Source organism: Monodelphis domestica, chromosome 5, assembly GCF_027887165.1.
Source record: "Monodelphis domestica isolate mMonDom1 chromosome 5, mMonDom1.pri, whole genome shotgun sequence".
NCBI classification, from domain to species: domain Eukaryota; kingdom Metazoa; phylum Chordata; class Mammalia; order Didelphimorphia; family Didelphidae; genus Monodelphis; species Monodelphis domestica.
Window position 1 is genome coordinate 206,397,609 of NC_077231.1, and position 22,696 is coordinate 206,420,304.

General features: G+C 34.7%; 1 protein-coding gene and 1 long non-coding RNA gene across 3 annotated transcripts in view; one reads left to right on the forward strand and one right to left on the reverse strand.

Moving 5' to 3' along the window:
• Positions 1 to 22,696, forward strand: part of EXOC4 (exocyst complex component 4) — a 940,142-nt gene that overhangs the window by 291,619 nt on the left and 625,827 nt on the right. The gene's annotated exons all lie outside the window — the stretch shown is intronic.
• On the reverse strand, positions 678 to 11,309 carry LOC103106008 (uncharacterized). 2 transcript variants are annotated; one of them, XR_008912590.1, is made up of 4 exons: positions 11,057 to 11,309; positions 10,540 to 10,624; positions 5,505 to 7,290; positions 678 to 781 (listed from the first exon to the last, which is right to left on the reverse strand). It is a non-coding gene; the product is annotated as an uncharacterized LOC103106008 (long non-coding RNA). The 2 variants fall into 2 exon arrangements; XR_008912589.1 differs by having other exon boundaries at positions 11,220 to 11,298.

Below are 22,696 nucleotides of genomic sequence, written 5' to 3' on the forward strand. Positions count from 1 at the left end.
TCCTTATAACAAATGAAACTGTTTCCCTTCTACCAAATACAGTACATTATCAGTGTAGTGAGGATCAAATGAGACAAGTTTGTAACATACTCCGGAAATGCCAGCTGGTATTATTAGTTTAAAGGTTTAACAGGTGGAACATTGCTTTGTCTTTTTTCTCACTAATAGTAACTAATCCAAGACTATTCTCATGGATTTTGCATTTTTACTGAAGTGAGCTTGAATAGGGCCCATTTTCTAGTACTATAACTAAGAAAACTAACTTGGGGAATATTTTTGGAGTGAGAAATGACAAAAGGAAATGCTTTCAGCTAAGATTGTTGATATTTGAAGTCTATAAGTAGATTTACCAGTTAACTTTCGAGAGATTAAGGCATTGTTTTAATATTACCCCCAAATAAGATTCCCTACAGTTTAAAGTTTTAAAACCCCAATGACCCTGCCAGGAAAAAAGCAGTAGGAGTCATTTCTAGTAGAGTTTAACTTCCTGAACCTTATGCCTTTTAATGTGTTTTGAATCTCTCCACAGCTCATAATACATATTTGTTTGTCTAAATTTCAACCATACCTTTGTTGTGATTTTTCTCCATTACAGACTTTACACATAATGAATTTCAGAAAATACATAAAAACAGCTTCTCCTGGTTGCAGATAAGGACATTAATATGATGGAGTGATCAAATACAAATGTCTCTTTAATTTATTTATTTTACCAAGACATTTATCCATGTTTTATTTATAAGGCAATTGAAGTAATTTATTTTGAATGGAAGCCTTGTTCCTGTGAATAAAAAAATATGGTATTATTATAATACAGCATTTTGGGGGTTGGGAGGATATATCTACTTATACTTAACTATACTTATATTTAAATGCATATTGTATATTTAAATGTCATTTAAATGTATACTTAAATGTATACTTAATATATTATATACATAAAAATGAAAGTTTAGCATTGTGAATTCAACAGTCACAATTCAAGTGATGATGTAGAATTTATTTCTAATGGAATAATTATTTTGAGAACAGGGATACAAATCTGATGGACCTAAAACACTGACCTGGTTAGAATATTTCAAGTATGCAGAATTCAAAGACTTAGAAATACCTTCTTTACAAAAGCTATATACCTGTAACATTTAGAAAGGATTCTGTTCTAGGACTGCCCAGAAAATTGGGGGAGACAAGCTACCATGAAAATATTCTAGACTCAATTCTTTCCTAGATGACTGGTGGCATAGTAGAGAGAGCCCTGGTCCTGTAATCAGAAAGACTTGAGTTCAATTCCAGCCTCAGACACTAACTGTGTGACCTCAGTAAGTCATTGACTTTTGATTGTCTTAGTTTCCTGACTATTAAATTTGAATAATAATAGCACTTACTTCCCAGGGTTGTTTTGAGTCTTAAATGAGATAATATTTGTAAAGTTTTTGGCATAGTACTTGGCATGAAATTGATTCTATATAAATGCTTATTTCTCTTTCCCTAGTAGTATTCTTTTTTGAACATTAATTTACAACATTAATTAGGATTAAACTCTTTGTTTAGACCTCCATAGAGTTTGATTTTTGAGGCCAACATCTCTTTTATTTTCTATTAATAAATTTTTATTTATATCTTTTTAAAATCATTTCCCAAAATTTTCCTCTCCTTTTCTTATCCCAGAGAGTTGACCATCATAACAAATGAGAATAAAGTACTACTACAGTTTAAACATTTTATTCAGGGAGCTACATTCATAATTTCCACCTGCAGCTGAGATGAGGAAAGGAACAGTGTGCCTTCTCAGGTCTCTTCTTTGGCACCAAGCTTGAGCATTATCATTTCCTAGTATTCAATTTTCATTGCATCTTTGTTCTTCCCATTTCTGTGTATCGTTTTCTAGGTTCTGCTTATTTTACTTTATATCCTTTCATATGTCTTGCCAACTATTTTTGTGCTCATCATATACATTGTTTTGTACAGCACAGTAGTATTCTGTTACATTTGTGATCCACTTGGATATTACTGATTCATGACTAGGCAAGTCACTTAACTTTTAATTTAGACCCATGTTGGCAAATCTATGGTTCCTGTGCCAAAGAGGGCTGCTTCCTCTCTATACTTGCCTGAGAATATTTCTCTCATCACCTGCTTCTCTGCCCAGCAGCTCAGTAGGAGCACTTCCTCCCTCCCCTGTCTGGGGGAAGCTCACAGGCTGTGTAAGGGTTGAAGTTTGGGCACTTAGTCCCTAAAAGACTTGTCATAACTGGTTTAGGCATTCTGAATTGATAGCCAAGTACTTGATTTCTGCATCTTTACCACTTTGGAAAGTGCTACTAATGTTTTGTTGAATATGATACCTTTCTTTTTCTCTGACTTCCTTGAGAAATATGTTTAGCAGCGGAATCTTTGGGTCAAAAGGTCTGAACATTTAAGTCATTTTCTAAACATAATTTCAAATTGCTTTCCAGAATTGTTAGACCAATTCACAGCTTTCCCAAATGCATTAATGTGCCTATCTTCCCACAACTCCTCCAACAATGACTAGTCCTTTCTTTTGTCATCTTTGCCCATTTGCCAAGTGTGAGGTAAAACTTCAGTTTGGGGGATTTGTATTTCCCTTAATAATCTGGAACATTCCTTTATGAGGTTGTTAATAATTATACTTTTTTTCTAGAACTATTTGTTCATATCTTTTGAGTAGTTGGAGAATGGCTTTTGGTCTTTTATTTCTGTTAATGGTCTCTGGACCTTGGATTACAGTTCAGATCTTTTTGTAGATTTTTAGTATAAAAGTTTTTCAGTTCACCACTTAATTTCTATTCTAGTTGCATTAGTTTGGTTCATGTAGGAGCTTTTCATTTTCACATATTTGAGATTATCTGTTTTGTTTTTAGTATTGTTGTTTAATATTTAATTCTGTATTTGCATTTGCAGGTAAAACGATGCCCTCGAGTTACAACAAAAACCCCACCATCACTGTTATTCTTTAACCTCAGCAAAAACTCTGTCTAGCAGCTGTAATGCTGTGTAGATGCTACAATTTAGTCCGTGGTAATGTCTTGAGAATCAATTCTGAGTTAGTTTAGGAGAAGGGATTAAGTTTGAAAGAACAAAAGGCCCCAGACATAAAATCTAATATTCATAAAAGATGAACAATGATTAACTTATTAAGTCTATTTCTCTGGCAAAACAGATTGAAAATATAGCTAAATTCAAGAGGCGTTTAGATTCTTTGAAGAAGCTTTTTATTTTTTTAAAAATCTATTGAATTCTGGGCCTATTTTGAGGTTGTACAAGCCAGGAAGACCTTGGTTCAAATCTAGATATAGACAAGTACCTGCTCTGTGATTCTGGACTAGTCACTTAATATTTCAAGCTGTAATCAGGCTGAAATGCTGACCTGTGAAATCATGGGTCCATTTATTTTTGTTTCTGTCCAGATTTCTACTGAGGGGCCATCTTTAGGTTTTTGAGCTAATAAGAACAGAAATGCATCCATTTGAATTATATGCTTTAAAAAGTATTTTTTTTTGCAATAACTCCTCAAAATATGAAATTTATTATTATCCTTGTTTTTACAAATGAGGAAATTGAAGCTGGTCAACTTCCATGTTCTCCCATGAATTTTTTATTGACATTACCATCAGACAGAGTGCTAGACTGAATGGACCCTGAATGTTGATAACTTTGTTTGCTAATAAATTTAGTTTTAAGAGAATGTAGGTATGCCATTATTTGAGGTACTTTAATATTTTAAAATTCCAATGTTAAAAATGACAAAAAATTGGGGGCAGCTGGGTAGCTCAGTGGATTGAGAGCCAGGCCTAGAGACGGGAGGTCCTAGATTCAAATTTGGCCTCAGACACTTCCCAGCTGTGTGACCCTGGGCAAGTCACTTGACCCCCATTGCCTAGCCCTTACTACTCTTCTGCCTTGGAGCCAGTACACAGAATTGACTCCAAGATGGAAGGTAAGGGTTTAAAAAAAAATTACAAAAATTACCCTACAATGTTTCAAAGCACTTAGCAAGAGGGTTTTTTTATTTTTATTTCAGTAGTACATTAAAATAGAACTTCTAAATCATTATTTCATGAACATATCCTTTGTATATGTAAATTAGAAATAAAAATATACCTCAAAACTGTACTGTCTCTAATCTTAAAAGATTCCATATTCAAATTAAGCATATGCCTGTTTTGTTGATTTTGTTGTTTTTTAATATATTGAACCTTAAAAGACAGAGGAAATTTTTTGTTTATCTATGTCTGACTCTTCATGACCTCATTTGGGGTTTTCTTGGCAGAAATACTAAAATGGTTTGCCATTTCCTTCTGCATTTCATTTTACAGTGAGGAAACCCAAACAAGCAAGGTTAACTGACTTGTCCAAGGTCATATGACCAGTAAATGTCTGAGACTAAATTTGAACTTGGGTCTTTCTGGCTCCAGTCCCAGCACTCTGTCCACTGTGCCACCTAGCTGCCCTGAAAGGGAATTAGCTCACTAGGATTGTCTAAGACAGATTATTTAGTTACTCCTTTCTACTCGAAGATTGCAGACCATTTTTAAAAAGTATTTTTCAAGTACATCAACCAATATATTAGGCTGAAGACACTATGACTACCATAGATCCATCCCTTACTTTTGTAGAATAGCTACTCTTCATAAGTTAAAATTTCCATAAATCAAATCAGCTTGAGGAAATTGTTAACCATTCTTAGATCTTTGTGGAGATTTATTGACTTATTTGATTCCTTTGTTTGTTCTGATATCTCTGAGAAAAAACAAAACATGGAGATGTTTCATAAGACAGAGGTGCCTGGAGTTTTGCTTAGAGCATTCTGAATCTACTTGGAATTATGGTATCGTTCTCTTCCCTAGTCCTTTGCTCACTCTCTACCTTGACAGTGTCATTTATAGTCTTATGCTAGCATTTCATATACTTTGTTCCCTACCTTTGGATCCTAAAAGAATGAGGTCCTTAAACAGTTTGCAGTTGAGGGCCATAATGTGATTGAACCAATAGTTTAATAGCTTCTTCTTATCATAATATATATTATATATTTATAATATATATTATAATATAAAATATAATTATATATATAATAATAAATATATATTATATATTATTAATTAGCTTCTTATTCCAGAAGATACTTATGGCTAGTAAATTTTTCTTCCTTTCCTAAATAATTGCCTTGTCCTTCACCAGAGCAGCCAATGTCATATTCTCACCAAAGCTATTGTGAAATTCTTGTTTCATTGGGATGGTAGAGACAACAGAAATCAGATTGACTGAAATCCCAAACTTTTTTTTTTTAATTTGCCCAAATGAGTTAATTGCAATTTTAAGAGTTGACTATTCCCTCTTTGTCTAACTTGCTATTAGATTTAACTTTCATTTCAGAAGTACAGTTAATCTACTTTTATTGGAGTACTGTTCCTAGGAAGCAAGACTATAGTAAAAAACTCAAATGCTAATTCATTGAATTTATGGGAAATAGGCAGTTAGGTTACCTTGACCACCAAAAAGTGTAGTCTTGCTAGATTGCTAGAAATAAATTTTTCTGCAAAAGAAAAAAAGAGGGGAAATTAACTATCACCACCATCATAGTCCTGAGATGTTTTCTGTTTAATCCAATGTTGTTAAAATTATTAAGAAAAAAATGCATAGTTTCCAAGTACATACTGGCTCTGTTTGCCACTCAGCTGAGAATCAACTGTATCCCAGTATTGGGATTTATTTTTAATGATAAGATAGATTTAACACCCAAGTTTTCCATTTTCTCCAGATTTTTGTTGCTTCACTTTCTATATCTTCTCCTTCCTATAGTATATCTGCTGATCCCTAAATCTATTTTTGCAGGTAGGTGAAGGGGAGGGCAGGAAGAGAATACTACAAATAATTATTTCCTTAGGTTTTTTTTTTTCTTGGCAAATTGTGTTGTAATTATTGTCATGATGTTATCCTTATTCTTGTCTTCATCATCATCAACATCATCATCATCACTGAGAGGTGTGGCAGAGTACACAAATTTTTTTAATTTCATTTTTTTTCTCTTTACAAAAATATTTAATCTGCCTCCCATCTCTACCCCAACTGGAAAAAAAAGAAACAAAAAGGAAATAAAAGCCATGTAACATATGTGCTTCATGAAGCTAAAAAAAAAAAATTTAAATTAGCTATGACCAAAAATATGTCTCATTCTTTATATTTATTAGTCTTTGACTAGCATGTTTGATTGTCAGTCTTTTAGAATCGTGGTTGCTCATGGCATTAATTAGAGTTCTTGAGACTTTCAGAATTGTTTTTCTTTACAATGTTGTTGTTATAGTAGAACATATAGACTCAATAAGGAAGATTAACACAAATGGTACCAATGCAACATACAAATATCAGAGTTGGCTTCTAAATTACAAATTTTGGAAGGATCATTTGATTTCCTCAAAATGAGGAATACCTGCTTATAACTCTCTACTAAGTGAAATCACAACAGTGATTTGGTATATGTGTCACTTCTCTAAAACAGGGTAATTTTTTTGAAATAGGACTGTTTAGTTTCTGTATCTGTATATTTTGATACTGATCATAGTGCCAACACATTGTAGGTACTTAACAAATGTATGTTGGTTGGGGGAAAAACCCACAACAAACTATAATTGTCCCTGGTGGATATAGGTATAACAAAAGGTTTTAGTGTCCCTTAATACAATTATCTTTGATACATGAAAGTGAATGAACTCCTATTATAGAAAAATGGAGCTCAAAAATGACCTTATTCCTTGCATATACTGGTTTACAGCCATAAAGAATTATAAGAGTCATTAGAATTTCCATGAAAAATGTAGTTTTTGAGCCCTTTTCTAAAAAATAATTGATATCTCTTCTTTGTTTTAGGAACAAAAAAAGGGGAGTGGGATTAGAAATGTGTTCCTCATTGTCTTAATGGTATATCAAACATGCTGATAAAACAGTTCCTCATACAATTCATTATATACATATCCATATATGTATATCTGTATATATTCCTATATATTTGTTTTCAAGTACCAATGATGATTCATTCAGCTGATGATCTTTGAATTCAGTGATAAATAATGTCTATGTGATTAATCTGAGTATCATATTTGCAACTTGAAAGAGCAGCCATTCTCTTAGTTCAGAATTACAGGCTAGCAATTCCGTTTTTTGGGAGATCTGACTGAAACCAGAGAGCAGTACAGTTGGAGGTCCTGACTAGTGATAGGAGTTAGAGTTCATAGGCGCATCTTGTGGTTGTCTTTTTCCATAATTTCAGCCAGCCTGGAGGTGAAAGACAATGAAATTTTCTTAGTTGCCCAATCAGATTCTGAACGAACAAATGAAACACAAATGGCAAACCTCTCACTTAAGACTTTTGGGCCAAAAACACAATCAGTAACTGCTGTCTTAACACATGCATGCTACGTTTGGATGCCAAAATATGCCACTGCACCTGTCCCTACACTTCATCATTTGTTAGGTTCATCATTAGATGGTTTCCCCCAACCTGGACAGGAAGTGGAATTTCAAATTTTATTCTTTTATCAGTTAATTTGGAGATTGTTTCCATGCTCAGACTTTTGGAAGGACAGGGTTCCTTTCCTAACTCATTATTTGTTATCTTGCTAATTAAGATTTTATGAAATTTTATTACATATTGGGTGATTGCTATATTGTTTGCTAAAAGGAGCATGAATAAAGCTTGTAGAAAAGAAAAATAATACTGCTCCTCAACCTGAGGGAAACATTTTATCAGGATGCCCAAGTACTGAGATCTAGAATTCTTTGGCTAAAAAAGGATAGAAGAAACTAGAGAACATATACTTTTATGGGGGGAAGAATATTCAAAAACAATTTTAACCACCTGCCATTTATATAGCCCCAGATCAACCTATATGTAATTTAGCTTTTCCCCTGAACTCCTGACTCTGGCTTAAGTTGGTTCTCAGTCACAATATATTTAGTGTTCTGAACAGCTGGGAATGGAATATAGCTCATTAAGACAAAAGATGTTATCTAAGGCTCCCTAAGCATCCAGAAGAATAGTGAATATGTTCTGCAGCTTGAAATCTAAAGTATCCATTTCTTTACCACCTAGTGTTTCCCTGCTTTTATTGAAAAGTCTTCTGGCCCCATTGCATCTTTGAATGATGTTCACAGTTTCTACCAGCTGTTGTGCCTTTTATATTCTCTTATCTGTTTCCTTTGGCTTTTCATTAAGTTTATGGTATATCCAATGTCTGTTACTTAAAAAAAAAAAAGTGCCTGATACAGTTAGTGCTAGCATAGCTTGACTTTTTTTCATTGAAAGTGTGATTTCATTGACATAGGGAGCTCCTTTTGAAGAATTTTCTCTCTTGATCCCAATACTTAGATACCAGTACTTGGAGAATTGCTATATTTTTGCTTATCACTGGTTTATGGAACCCATGATTGTGATAAAAAAAAAAATTGATTCAACCTGCACAATATAGATGTGGGCTACTACTAGAAAACGTCAATGTCCCTAAAATATGCAGTGGATCAAAAGGGGAAGAGAATAGAGAGGCCATCAGGCAGTCAGTATGTATCAGAGGCAGGGCTTCAACAAGATCTTTCTGACTTTGAGACAAGCTATCTACCCATTAACCCAATGCTACTTCTCTTATTTTGTAAATTAAAACTATAAATGTAGAGCAGAATATTTCAGGAATTCCACTATTGCTTAATGGCACCCATGCTAAAGACAAATTATCATCAATGAATTGTGTTCAGCTATTTATGGATATTTTAGGCAACTGAGGCTGACAAGAGAATAGTCATGCAAGAAAGTTTCTCTGCTTGTGTAGAAACTCTAGAGAAATACTGCAAGGTGACTCTGGGGGAACAAAAAACTTCTCTAAATCTAGGACTATAAACTTCTATACCATTAGACATAAATATGCATATTCATATATGTGCCGAAAGGTTCAGTCTGGACTTTCCATAAAAAAGGCCCATGGCATCTATCTACATTTAGGCACCTTTGTCATTTTCTGTGTCTTCCTTTTACTCCATATTATCTCTCTCACCTCTTCTGCTCTTCTTCTAGTGCAAAAAGGAGCTCTACAGCAGTAAAGGCAGTTCTCCTGCTACTGAAAGACTAGCCATTCCAGTTAGCTACCCTTCAAGTCCTTCTCTCCCTCATCTCAACACCTTTTGTTCCAAAATTATCTGAGATGTCCCCCCACCCTGTCCCACTACTTTCTTTCTTTTAAAAACGACCTTGCATGTATTGCAGAATAATTCCATTTCTTCTGCCAGATCTAACTTCATTCTTTCCTCGCAAAGCACCTTCTCCTTTTCTCCTTCCTCCTGACTCTATGAAACCTCACTCTCACATAGAAGACATCCTTTTATATCCCCCCCTTTCCTCCTAGTGAAAACCAGTTAAGTTATCATAATCCTCAAGAAATAAAGCTGAAGGAATCATTAAGTTAAGATTAGATATAGAGATTTGGGAAATTTAGGAATAGAAACTGGACCTGTGATGCCATTGTATATGGAATTTCTGTATCAGAAACTCCCTTTATTGATGCAATTTAGCAAAAAAACCTTATTTAAAATTTACACCTTCAATAAGTTACCTAGAACAGAGGTATCAAGCAGTTCTTGGAGGAAAACTAGATGAAAATGTATTTGGGAAATATTTTTTAAAATAAATAAAAATACAATAAAAATGAATAATGTTACATAAAACTAAGTAAATACGTCACGTCAGGGACTCATGCATGGATTAGAATTTTGAATTTTGAGTCACTGACTGAAGAAGTTGAATATCTTGTCTACAATCAAGTATCCATTATGTTTCTTCTTGGTTTAGAGCCTAGTTCTTTTCTATTCATTTTGTCACACTGCTTCCCTTAGAAATTGAGGACATACAACATTGGTACATTCCAGTGGAATTGCTTGTCAGATTTCGGAGGGATAGGGAAGAGGGAGAAAAAGAAAATGAATCATGTAAATATGGAAAAATATTTTAACAATAAATAAAAGAAAAAATAAATTGAGGTCACAGAAAAAATTGAAGTATAGTTTAGGAACATTTTCCATAAGTTGACTTAATGATAAAATAATCCATTTTAAAGTATATTTTTAGATAATAATTTGATACTTAATAATGTAATTTTGGGGGAATATTTAACTTTTCCTTTTAAATTGAGCAAAAGATTCGGTACTATTAAGAGTCCAGCATCTTAGTTTTTCCTAGTTTTTGAAAAAACAAGTCAAAACTTAAGAAATGTAGAAACCATCCACATTTTTAGGGTTATTTTATTCAGAAAGTCATTGTTACTTCCATAGAGCTTGATTGTGCCTGAGACCATAGATAACTGCTAGGGATGAAGGGAAGATATCTAATGTTTTTCAACTATAAAGGGATCCAAATTAAGCTATTCCCTATTTATTTTTAACCCTTACCTTCAGTCATAGAATCCATATAAAGAATTGATACTAAGTATAGATTCCAAGGCAGAGGAGAAGTAAGGGCTAGGTAATTTGGGTTAGACTTACCCAAGTTCACACAGCTAGAAAGTGTCTTGGGTCACATTTGAACCCAGGAACATCTCCAGGCCTGACTCTCTTTCCACTGGGCCACCTGATAGAAAATAGGGACACCAAGAGGAGGTGGATTGTTGGGAAGGCCTAGATGGATCAGGGATGAGAAACACCCACCTAGGGACCACCCCAGGGCCAGTAAAGCACAAAATACCCGGGGCTAAGAAAAACTAGTTTATTTGATAGTTGGAGTAAGGGAATCTGTACTACTAAAATCTAAACTCCACCAGCTTCTGTGCCTCCTGCACAGGAGAGCCCTTCTTTTCCTTCTATAGGCCCTGCTTATCAGCTCCCTGATCTTATCTAGAACCCAAAAGCTATCTGACTATCTTACTTATACTTTTTAGTATGGATTATCTCTAAAAGAGTTAAAGAGGGAGGACTCTCTGATATACAGAGTCCTTCACCTAAAGCCTGGGGGTTGTTTCCTAGATAAACCCAGAGTCCCAGGTGACGAAACCCTCCTATTTACCTAAACCAAGTGAATCTCTGACCCATGGATGTCTGACAGGTTGGTCTCTGTACTTCAGGGAAAGGCAAGTCTCCTCCAAGGCAGTTCTCCAACCCAGGAATATCCTAATCTTTCCAGAAGATTATATTTTCCCAGGGGATGCCAGAGCAAAGATCCTCCTTACCGGCTCAGTAGAAAGCTAGATCAGGAGTGACAGTTAATGCCAGTAAAAACTCCCAAGATCCTTTTTTCCTTTCAGAATCTTCTCCCAGGGCTTGTGTCTAAATTCTCCTTCTTTCCTTTTAAAACCAATCCATACTTTTTCTCTATCACTTACCTTCCTACACACCTAGCTGTGCAACGGATGAATGTTTTAAAAACTATTCTCCATTTTTGATCTCCCCAATCCTCACAATACCCTTTTAGTAATAACTGAGCTAAGCTACTTTTATTTTTTTCCCCTGGATTTTGAATAGTCCACCAATTTTGTTTTGTGACAATAGCATGTGAATGTGGTATCTTGATTCTTGATATAAAATTGAAAACTATATTTAATAATTTTATCTTCTAATAGTATATAGGTTTTGGTTGGGTCATTCAAAATCTACATATCCACAAGTTCGAAATCTGTACCTGCATCAAACCTTAGAAGGAGAAGCATAGTTTATAGCCATATAATTATTTTGATCTGTAGAGTTAATAATTGACTTATTCAGAAGTAATGAGACAATTGAGATATAAATTCATTTTTGAGAAGGCATTTTAATAATGGATAATTAGTAAAATTGTGTTCTGAATAAAAAAATAAGGCTATTTATGAAGGAATAAGGAACGTTACTTTTAGAGGTTGAAGCCATCACTCACTAAGACATTGTTGCTAGAAAGATTCCGTAAATGATATTTCGTGGTAACAATTACATGGATTGAGAACGACCTAGAAAGAGTCCTAAAAGTGATTGCCACTGGGAATGCAACAATTGAAGATTTGTTTCTGCTGAATGAGTTTTTATCACTTTATTACAGAAGCCTAGGCCAGTGTATACCATATTCTTATTTCTCTTGATCTCCTTTCTTATGAAGTTTTGCTCTTTGCTATCTACTTTTCTGATATTTAGAAAGTGGCATTTAAAGTACCATGGTGGGTTTTTTTTTTGATTAGTTTTATAATATATATCAATCTTTTTGGGGTCTAGAGCCTAGTACGGGGTGGAGACACCTTATTACATAGGATTTATGAGTTGCTGTGTCCCAAAAAGTTCACCACCTGACATCCAGCCTGAGAATGCTTTTGCTTGAATCTTGCTTGACAGCTATGCAGTTTGTCACTGGGTCCATACTTGAAACCTTTCCAGCTCGCTGGGACTTGCTAGATAGAGCTTATGCTGAGCTGCCATAGGGGAAACACTTGGACACTACAGTGAGCCTCAGAGCTGGACGTCACTGGAGGCCAAGTTATCATCAGTGTTTCAGAATCTATGAATGAATGCTATATTGGGGCTGACTCTCCCACCTTGCTGGCAAAGTATTTATTTTCTTATTTTTTCCTATTTAATATCTTGTCTTTTTGGACGTTTTCAGCTTGAGTAGCTCTTGTTGCACAGTGCCAAAATGATGTGTCTATATGCCTAGGTAATATAGATGCTGAGTGTTAACACTTTTCCTATGACTCTCTTTGGTACCGTTTCACTTCTGATGCCATATGGCAAGGTGTGCATGAAATGGTCTTGGGGAATTTCAGTTTAATGTGGACAGCAGTGAAAATCTGATGATGCCATCTAGAATGGAGCATGGACCATGGATTCTAATGTCCATTCTAATGTTGTCCTTGGGCAGTGTCAAGACTCGGGCACTTTGGGTAGGGTCACCTTAGGGGTATAAACTGTAAGGTTGAGGAAGCTGTGGCTAGCACTCATTTCAACTTCTTTGCATAGATGTCACAGGATATTCTGGAAAAGATGAGGGCAATGCCATGGGGACTACTTGGAACTAATTTTATCAAGGTGCCTCTCCTCTTTGAACTTGAACCCCAGGGGAAGCCAAATTGTATTTCTGGTAGCACTGGCAGGAGTTAGGAGGACCAGACTGAAAAAACAATGATGAAATTAGCTTCTTCAGTTTTGTCAACTGTATAATTTAGATTCTTTGCTGCTGACTGGGATTCCACACAGATCTTGATTAGTGTCTCCATGTATATATTGAACCCTGTCCTGTGGCAGTGTATAGTGGGGTTTTTAATTGCCTGAGTTTGTAGATCATCAGGAAACATATGTTTTTCTTGTTTCTGTTTCAGATGTGCATGTTTGACCCAGTTGTTTCAAAGACTTTCCATTTTGTCCTCAGTTAAAGAACCTTGGCTAATTTTAATCAACCCTAAGCTGTCAGTCTTGCTCATCACTGTCACAATAGCATCACTCTTGTTCATCAATGTCACATTAACAGAAAATCTGAACTCACTGATTAGCAAAGTGGATGGAAATCACAGCTCTGTGTGTGGCCAAATAGCTACTCATCAGCCAGGTTTGTGATGGGGACTGATCATTTAATGCAGGCCTTAATCAAGGTCTGAACCTTGTTTTCTCTGTATTGAAACTTAGCAGGATTGAATTACACAAACACATAAATGCACTCTTTCATACGTGTACACACAGAGCTCATATTATGTTAGTGTTAAAAGGCAATCAGACGTTATCAAACAAAAGCTGAAAATAAATAGAAACTGCAGATACCTTTATCACTGGTCACAGGTTTTCAAATAAAGACTGCTTTTTTTCAGTCTCAGCAGAAAGCAAGAAAACCTAATTGCATGCTGTTAGACACTGGATGTTGTGAAGCAAAATATTGAAATTTTAGGAAGTGTATGGGTCATTGTTACTTTGTAGTTACCCTATTGCCTTCATTTCAGAGACCCAAAGTTGCTTTTATTTATTTATTAAAACCTAGATTGCTAATAATGCAGGCCAAAGCCTTGTCTGTGAAAGGCAGGATGGTGGAGTGGAAAGAAGTTGTTGGACCTTGGGGTTTGGAGACCTCTAAAGAGCCCTGGCTCCTTGTCCTTCAGTTTTTTTTTTATCTGTAAAATAGGACCACCAACAATAATAATAGCGTCAGTAGCTTTTTTTCTTTCTTAGTCAAGGTTTTTGTCAGAATCAAAGGGGATAAAAATTGTGCTTAGCACATTGCCTGGTGCATAATAAGTGACATATAGATGTTAGCTCTTATGATTATTATTAAAGTGATATTTAGACTACCCATCTCATAGAGCAAGGGAACTGCTTTGTAAATTTTAAAGTGTTACATGAATATGATTTTCTATCAATCTTATTCCCCCTCTATATTGGGGAAATGTTCCTTTCCCCTGATTCACTCTTTAATTTTGTATAGATCTACAAAACCCATTGGGTCTAGTCTTCATATCTACGTAAATTAGTAGTTTTTAGAAGTAGATCCATGAAGAATATGGAAGTATAGTGAAGAATAGTGGAATGGAGGCCAATACAAGTTAGAAAAAGAGAACAATGTATAAATAAATGTTGAATATTTTTAATTCTTATTGGTCAACAGCAGTTTGAGTCTCTAGTGTAGGCTGAGCTGTATAATATTGAGCACTGATATAATTATGATTATATCGATTTCCAAAAGAAATTTAAAATTGCAAAATATGACAATAAAAGATAAAAACAGAATGGAGAATGCTGAGATTAAAAATAAAGACAAAAGACAATCTCTACCCTGGAGGAGCTCAAAATCTAATGGAGTTGACAAACATAAAAAGAAACTGAGAATGGGAGTAGCTGGGGTAATGAGAAGAAAGGATGCCTTATGTGAAGGAAGATGATGAAACCCAGAGGAGTGCAGTTGATTGGGAAATGATGAGATGGCAACATTTACTGGCTGACTGCCCTCCTTAAATGGAGGGTTTCTGAGGACCTCTCTACTACCCACCCTCCACCTTCTCTAATCAGAGGGAGGGAGGGGACCCAGAATCAAGAGGTACAGAGGAGGTGTCAGTTTCAAAGTTAATGTGACCTTGGGTGATAATGAATGTCCAGAATGACTTAAGTTCAGGAGTGCAGTTTAGAAAATAATATTATCTATCTATTATTTTATCCAAGGTAGGATCCCTAATCTAGCTTCTTTAATACATGGCAAAATGACCCTCTGCCAGAATATTACCAGTTAAGGGAACTTCCTGCATCATGTGGTTGCCTCTTCCATTATTTATTTTTTTTTAAAAAAAAGGTTATTTTCCACTTTAAGCTATAATCTGCATTCAACTTTTTCTTGGTGTTCTAGAGGTTTTCTCCTCTAGATCATTTTTTAAAATTAATTCTTCTCTGAATTCCTAATACTTCACATGATGTACATATGAATTCTTTGAATAAATATTTTGAACCTAGTGCACCATTTAGAAGGGGATGCCAGAGTTCCTCTGACCTGAAGCAGAATGACTAGGCATTGTTCTTCTTTCTTTTACCCAGCCTCAGCTCCAACTCCTCCTTCAGGAGTGCTTGTGAGGCTGATATAAATGAAAGATAGACCCATACTAAGAGACCCCACCTGCCCTTGTTTATACTCCCCACTGGGATCCATACAAATCTTTCTCTTTTTTTCTCCTCTCCTTTCTGTTTCCTTAAGGTCTTGTTTCATTCTTTAAAAATGTAAAAAGGATGGTGACAAAAAGAGACACTGAAATATTCTCAGTTCTATTATGTACTTCTTTTCATAAGTACCTAGCCTATTCCTAAAGTCCTCACTATGGATAGTCCCAGTTGTTATTTGTCTAAATCCCAAAGGGTCTGCGACCTTGACAGTAGAATGCTGTATTTATGGCTTTTGAAGATACATTTAGAACACAGTTATGTTTTGTATTTGCTAAGAGAAATGCTGCCCTTAGAGCAAATTCAGAACAACTGTTCTCCAACTTTAACACAATACTCCAGATATTTGAAGACATTTGCCATGTTTTTTTGAGGTTTTTTTTTTCTTAAGAATCTCTAGTTACGTCAACCATTTCTTACAGGATGACGTTATTTCCAGACCTCTCAATGCTCTGTGTCTATTAAAATGTGATTCCATCTTGAATATATACTATATGTGTACAGTATGAAAATCCCTTCCTATTTTCCCATTAGCCAACTAGCCACCCAAATCACAAATGTAGCCCTGGAGGACTTAACTCTTTTATACCTCCTGCTCCTGCTGTCATACTAGTCATACTGGTCAGTATTCCTGCTGTCCTGATTGATGATTGTTTCCATTGCCCACTATATCTAAGCCTGGACTACAGTAAGTAATTTCCTTCTATTTCCTCAACAGCCATCTTGCCTCCATAATTACATACATTCCTATTACTTCTGGCTCCAAACTATCCCTATAACACTCCAAAAGAAAGCTCTTGCTTCCAAGACAATTCCTTTTTTATATGTTCTCTATCTTTTAGAATGAAAGCTTCTGGAATGCCAGAATTGCATTTACTTTTATATGTCTATTCCCCAGGTACCTTAGCTCAGTGCTTGGCACAGAGTGAAAGCTTAACTGGTGTTTTCTCATTTATTTATTTATATTTGGTGTTTGGGCAGAATTCTAAGGATATTCTTATTCACGATCTGGACTCTGTGCCATTGTAGTTAAGATGGCCTTAACTGACTTAGCAAGGAATAGTAAATTGTACTTTAGATATTATTGTTTGTAGTTAACAAAAGGAATAAGGATTTTCATCATTTTTATGCCCCTTGTTTACATTATTGTCATTTCCCTACATCCCATCCTCAAGCCTTCCTTTTAAACAAAGAATAACAGAAATAAAAAGAGTAACTCAGTAACCACATCCAACAATCTATTTAACATTACACATTAATATTCCCTGCATCTTAAATTTGTTCCCAAGACTCATCCTTAGCATTATGTAGCATTTGGCTTAATTTAAATGTATTATTATTTATTTATTTATTATTTATTTATTTATAAATTATTTATTTATAGTATTATAACAGTATATTTTCTTTACTTTCCATGTTTTCTTTGTTGCATTCCTTTATCATTTCTTTGAGTATGCACATATGACACATTTTTCAGCCTTCTCACCTAAATGATGGGCATCTACTCTTTTTCCTTTTTTGGGCTACTATAAAAACTAGCACTAAGTATATGAACTGTTGCAAAACGAAGAAAGCAGAAGCAGGAAAACAGTATACACAATGACTTCCAAAACTTAATTGAAAAGAACAATGGAAACCTAATGTTATGAAATTAAAATGGCCAAGCTGGAACACAGAGGAGATACATAAGAAGAGATTTACTCTTCTTTATTCTTCAGTGATGGGACTATGAATATTATAACCTTCAGCATACAATATCAAAGGTTTTTGATATACTGGTTAGTTTTGCTTAAATTTTTTATTATTTCTTTTTATGAGGAATGACTTTCTGGAGTAGAGAATAGGGAAGTTTTCAGTAAAAATTATTTTTTTTAAGTTCTGAAGTGGATATTTTTATTTATTAAATTTTATTTAATTTCAATTAAATGTAGAAGCAACTTTTGGCAATTTTTTTTCTGACATTTTTGATTTCAGATTCTCTGCCTCCCTCTATTCCCCCTCTCCCTGAGGCAGTAAATGGTCTGATATAGGTTATACTAGTGGTTTCATGCAATAAATATTTCCATATTCACTATGTCTTAGATGAAAATACATATAATTATAAAACTTTTTTTTAAAACTCATGAAGGAAATAAAGTGAAGGAGGGTGTGCTTTGATGTGAATTCAGATTCCAACAGTTTCTTCTTTGGCTGTGAATAGCAATTTTTTTTTTATCAAGAATCCCTTAGGGTTGTTTTGGAACCTTGTTTTGCTGATAATGGTTTAGTCCTTCACAGTTGATAAATTGTGCATTATTTTTATTACTGGATATACTATTCTCCTGATTCTGCTCATTTCACTTGGCATTGGTTCATAAAAGTCTTTACAGATTTTCCTGAACTCATCTGTTCTTCATTTTTTGTGATGCAATAGTTTTCCAGTACAGCCACATACTAAAGCTAGTCGGCTGTGGCTATTTTGGTGTATATAGGTTAAACTAGGACCTTCCTTACTGCCCTACTTTAGGGTATACTCCAAGCATTTGGATCTCTGGTTCAAAGGATATGAACAACATATGTTGGTTTTTCATGAACTCGAATGTATAAAACTAGTTCTTCATTATCCTAGTCTAATACACTTGATTTTAAAATTTGAATATAAAACCACATATTTATATCTATTAAATTTCATTTTGTAGATTCCCATTTAATATTGTAACACTTTGAAATAATTTCAATTCTTTTGTTTCCTGTGATATGTTAGTTTCTGCTTCTGGCTCTGTTTCATGTGCAAGTTTGATGGGCATATAGTCTTCATGCAAATCATTGATAAGAATGTTGTGGAGCATAGAATTTGTTTCATGTCTTCCTTCTGGGTTCACAATGGGCCATTATTCAATACTCTTTGGCCACAGTTTTTCAACATTATGAATCTACTTAAAAGTATTATGCAATTAATGTCTTACTATCTTAGAAACAAAACTATAACATGAAACATTGTCAAATGCTTTGCTGAAATTGAGTAATAATTCTCTTCCAAACCAGTTTAGCCTATCAAGAAAGGAAATGAGATTAGTTTGGCATGGTTTACTCTTTGTTAACACATGTTGACTCTTAGTGATCACTTTTTTCCCCCCTGAATATTCACATGCCATCTGTTACAGAATTGATATAAACTTTATTCATTTTTAGTTTTTCCAATCTAGTCTTTCCTCCATTTGTAAATTAGGATAAGAATTCTGGGTTTTTAGTCTTCAGTGACCTATTTCCATGATTTCTTAAAGGTTACTTACAGTATATCTGACATTATATATTCAAATTCCTTTAGCATACTCAAGGTATAATGTAAAACTTCTATGTATTTTCATCTTGAGAAAATGATCCTACTTTATTGTTTGTTCTATATTCTCCTTTTTAAAAGACCACTCATTTCTCTGAAGAAGAAACAAGCAAGAAAGAACTTGCACTTTCCTAATCAGTTAATCTGTCCACTTGTCCATTTTGGAATTAAGTTCAGAATAGGAATTTTCTAATTTCTTTTAAAAATTGTTAGCAATGCATTAATATAGCAGAAGATGGGAAGATAACCCTTCCATCCTTCTTTTACTGTATCTGGCTTGATTATTAAGGGAGCATCATTTATAGTCTCCACATGACTGTTATATGCAACCAGATACCATCACTTGTTTCTCTCTTAAATATACCCTGCTGTGCTCTCAAACTCAGTCTCATGGATTTCCTTCTTTATCTTATGATTTCTCCTTCTACTTCTTTTATTAAGATGCTTTTTAGATTTAATAGATTCTTAATGGGTCAACTGGGCACTTGATGGCTAGATTTCCTTTTTTGGGAGATCTACATTTCTGCCTCACCTCCTACAGAACCTTTTACTTTACTTAAATGCCATTTTAAACTCCTTCCCCAGAAGGGTCCTTTGTGTCTGAGGTAGGGCAGTAGGATTTGAATTTCCTGACCTCCTAAACCTCTCTGATCTGCCATCCCCTGCAGGGAAAACTTGAGGGGTCCCAGGAATATCGAGTTCTACCTTAGTATAGGTCATCCCCAATGTCCAGAATGTTCCCTCTCTTATCCTCTTCTTCTTTTAACCCTTAATTCACTTTAAGGTTCAATTAAAAAATCTTTTCCTACAAGAGACATTTCCTTGTTTTGCCTGTTAGTAATACCTTAGAAATTACTTTGCATAATTTCTCATTTGTGTTCATCTGACTTATTGTATTACTCATACCCTACCTCCAACACCATATCCACCCCTTGAGGATAGGGGCTGACTTTGTCTTTGTAGTCCTAGTGCCTACTACAGTGCCTGGCACATGGTAGGATCTTAATAAATGCTTGTTGAATTGAATTACTATCTTTTGAACAAAATGTAACCTTATCTCACCTATTCTGATATGCAATTATAGATTAATAGGATCACAGAATTTCTGAGCAATACTTCATCTGAGAATTCAACTTATCTGCCCCAATATTTCATCAGCAGGGAAAATAAAGTGTAGAAAGGCTAAGTGCCTCACCTGGTATCAAAAGTTAATTAGCCTATGAAACTTACCTGGAAGTCATCTCCAGTCTTCAGATCCAGTGCTCAGTTTCACTTTGGTTTTTATCCAGAGTGTGTGCATTGGTACAGAGATATGAGAGGCAATGAATATCATTTCTAACTATCTTCTTCCTTATTTTTCAATTCAATTTCAAACTGGTTCCTAAGATCAGGTCCCTTTGTCCTTTGTCAGAACGTCAGTGCTTATATGTTGTTGACTTAAAATCCTTTACTAATTTAAACAGAAATAAGCTATATTATCAATCCAGAACATAAAAAAAGAAACCCAAACTTCTTTAAAAAAAAATGACTTGTTCATGACTGATGGACCACAGTACACTTATATGTTTTGAAATCACTTTGGGTATTTTTCCCTTTCATCTGACTTATTAATAATTATGATAGTTATGAGAGGATGGTATAGAAATGGTGGTGAGTATCTGACTTTGTAAATGTGGCTTGTAAATGAACTGTTGCTATATACTAAACAGGATCAGATAGCCTTTAAGGTCTCTTTTGGTTTTGATATCCCCAGATTCTATTAGGAATTCAGGTTAGATTTTGGCATGAGATTGGGAATCAATAAAGTTTGGGAAACACTAGAGTCAGAAATTTGTACAATCTTCTTACTAAAGAAATGTGTGTATATATAGTCTGAAATGCTGTGAATATCTTCTGAATTCTATGTGTGTCTTCAGAAAACTTCGAGAAAGGCAGGATTTAGGTATAATTCAGCCTTGGCAGCAATGGGATACAGTAGATGACCTCTCAGGGACTCTTCTATCTTTACAACAGAAAGCTTCCTATGGCATGCTATTTTACAATTCAGCACAAAACCCATACGAACAAAACCCCCTACAGCCCACTTCAGAAGGAGAAATTAGATATTGCCCTTAAAGAGTTTTGAGCATTTAGAAGAAAGACATTAGATAAACATAAGACATTTTTATTATTACTATTGCTATTACTTGTTATCATTCATGTAACACCTGGGTCACTAATGCAATTGCTTATAGGAGCTACAATTTTTCTCCTGATGGCTTCTTTTTGTTATTATGTAATCTGTAGCAAACCACAAACTATCTAACTGTTTCACTGGATTTCTTTTTCCCCCTAAACACTGGTCCAAATTTTCTATTTCTGTCCATTTATCACTGAGCCATTAATGGAAGTTTCTCAGCAACACTTAATATAGTATAGGGTACTTAGAAAAAGGTGTATTAACTAATACAATTTGAAGTGATTGTCCAATCAGAATTTTTATGCCTGCAGAAAACTATTAAAAATACATTAATAATTTTCTTGTGCATGGTTTAATCTTTGGCAGCCATTGCCAAGTTATTTTATTCACCATCAAAATGAGAATCATAGTTTTCAATCCTGATAATACTTTGCTGATGCCAAGTCAGTATATAGATATGCATCTGATGTTCTGTTCTTATTATCATTTTGCTTTTCCTTTTGTCATTCAGGTCTTTTTATTCTGACCAGAAGCCCTGTATCATAATTGAACCTTCATTGTTTTTAGAACTACTAGCAGGATTCAGTTTTGTGAATCTTAAAATTTCTCAGACTTGTGAATCTTAAAAATTCTCAGACTCTACTTCAGAAGATTTGATTAAGCTAAACCCATTTTAAACAATGAAAGTACTTGATCAGGAATATGGGGACTTCTAACATTACTCCACCCATACTTAAGCATACTTTAGGGGAAGATAAAGTTGTAAAACTCCTTACTGAACAATGGAAAGGTACCCAACCCATACTAAAGTAAAGCTAAAACCCTTAAGATGGGTCTGTTTTTAGATCTAATACAAAAAGGTGCTAAGTACCTATGAATGTCAAATTAATCACTAAAAGTTCAAGCAAGCTTAGCAAGAGGTGTGAGGTTTTAGTCTACCCAGAGAAGTTGAGAACTAAAGAAGATGTAAATTAAGAATGGTCAGTCCTGTGGAAAATGTCTACTGTGATTGATAGACTTGAACACTTAGGGGAGGTGACATAGGAGAAAATTCTCTTTAAAAGGAGGTCAGAAAGGCCTCTGAACGAAGGTCAGCTCTCCAAAGCTGAATTGGAGGTCAGCTCAGGAGCTGAGAGCTGGGCGCTCTCTCTCTCTCTCTCTCTCTCTCTCTCTCTCTCTCTCTCTCTCTCTCTCTCTCTCTCTCTCTCTCTCTCTTTCTCTCTCGCTGAACTTAGTTCCATTTTGGCCTAGACCCTTCATACTATATTTCTCTTATTCTCTCTCCTTTTTCTTTAATTCCTTCATTTGTATTAATTGTATTAATTAAAATCTCCATAAAACCCAGCTGACTTGAATATTTCATATTTTGGAATTTTTCCCATGGCGACCATTTTATTTTTAATATAAAATCAAGACACTAAAAATTATCTTTACCAATGTGGCCAAAACCTTACACTTTTTCACGGTCACAGTTTATGGCAACCACTTTTTTGTCTGTAACAGTTTTCATGTTGTGACACACTGTGATGAACTGATAGACTTTGTCATTTCCATTTGCAAAATTA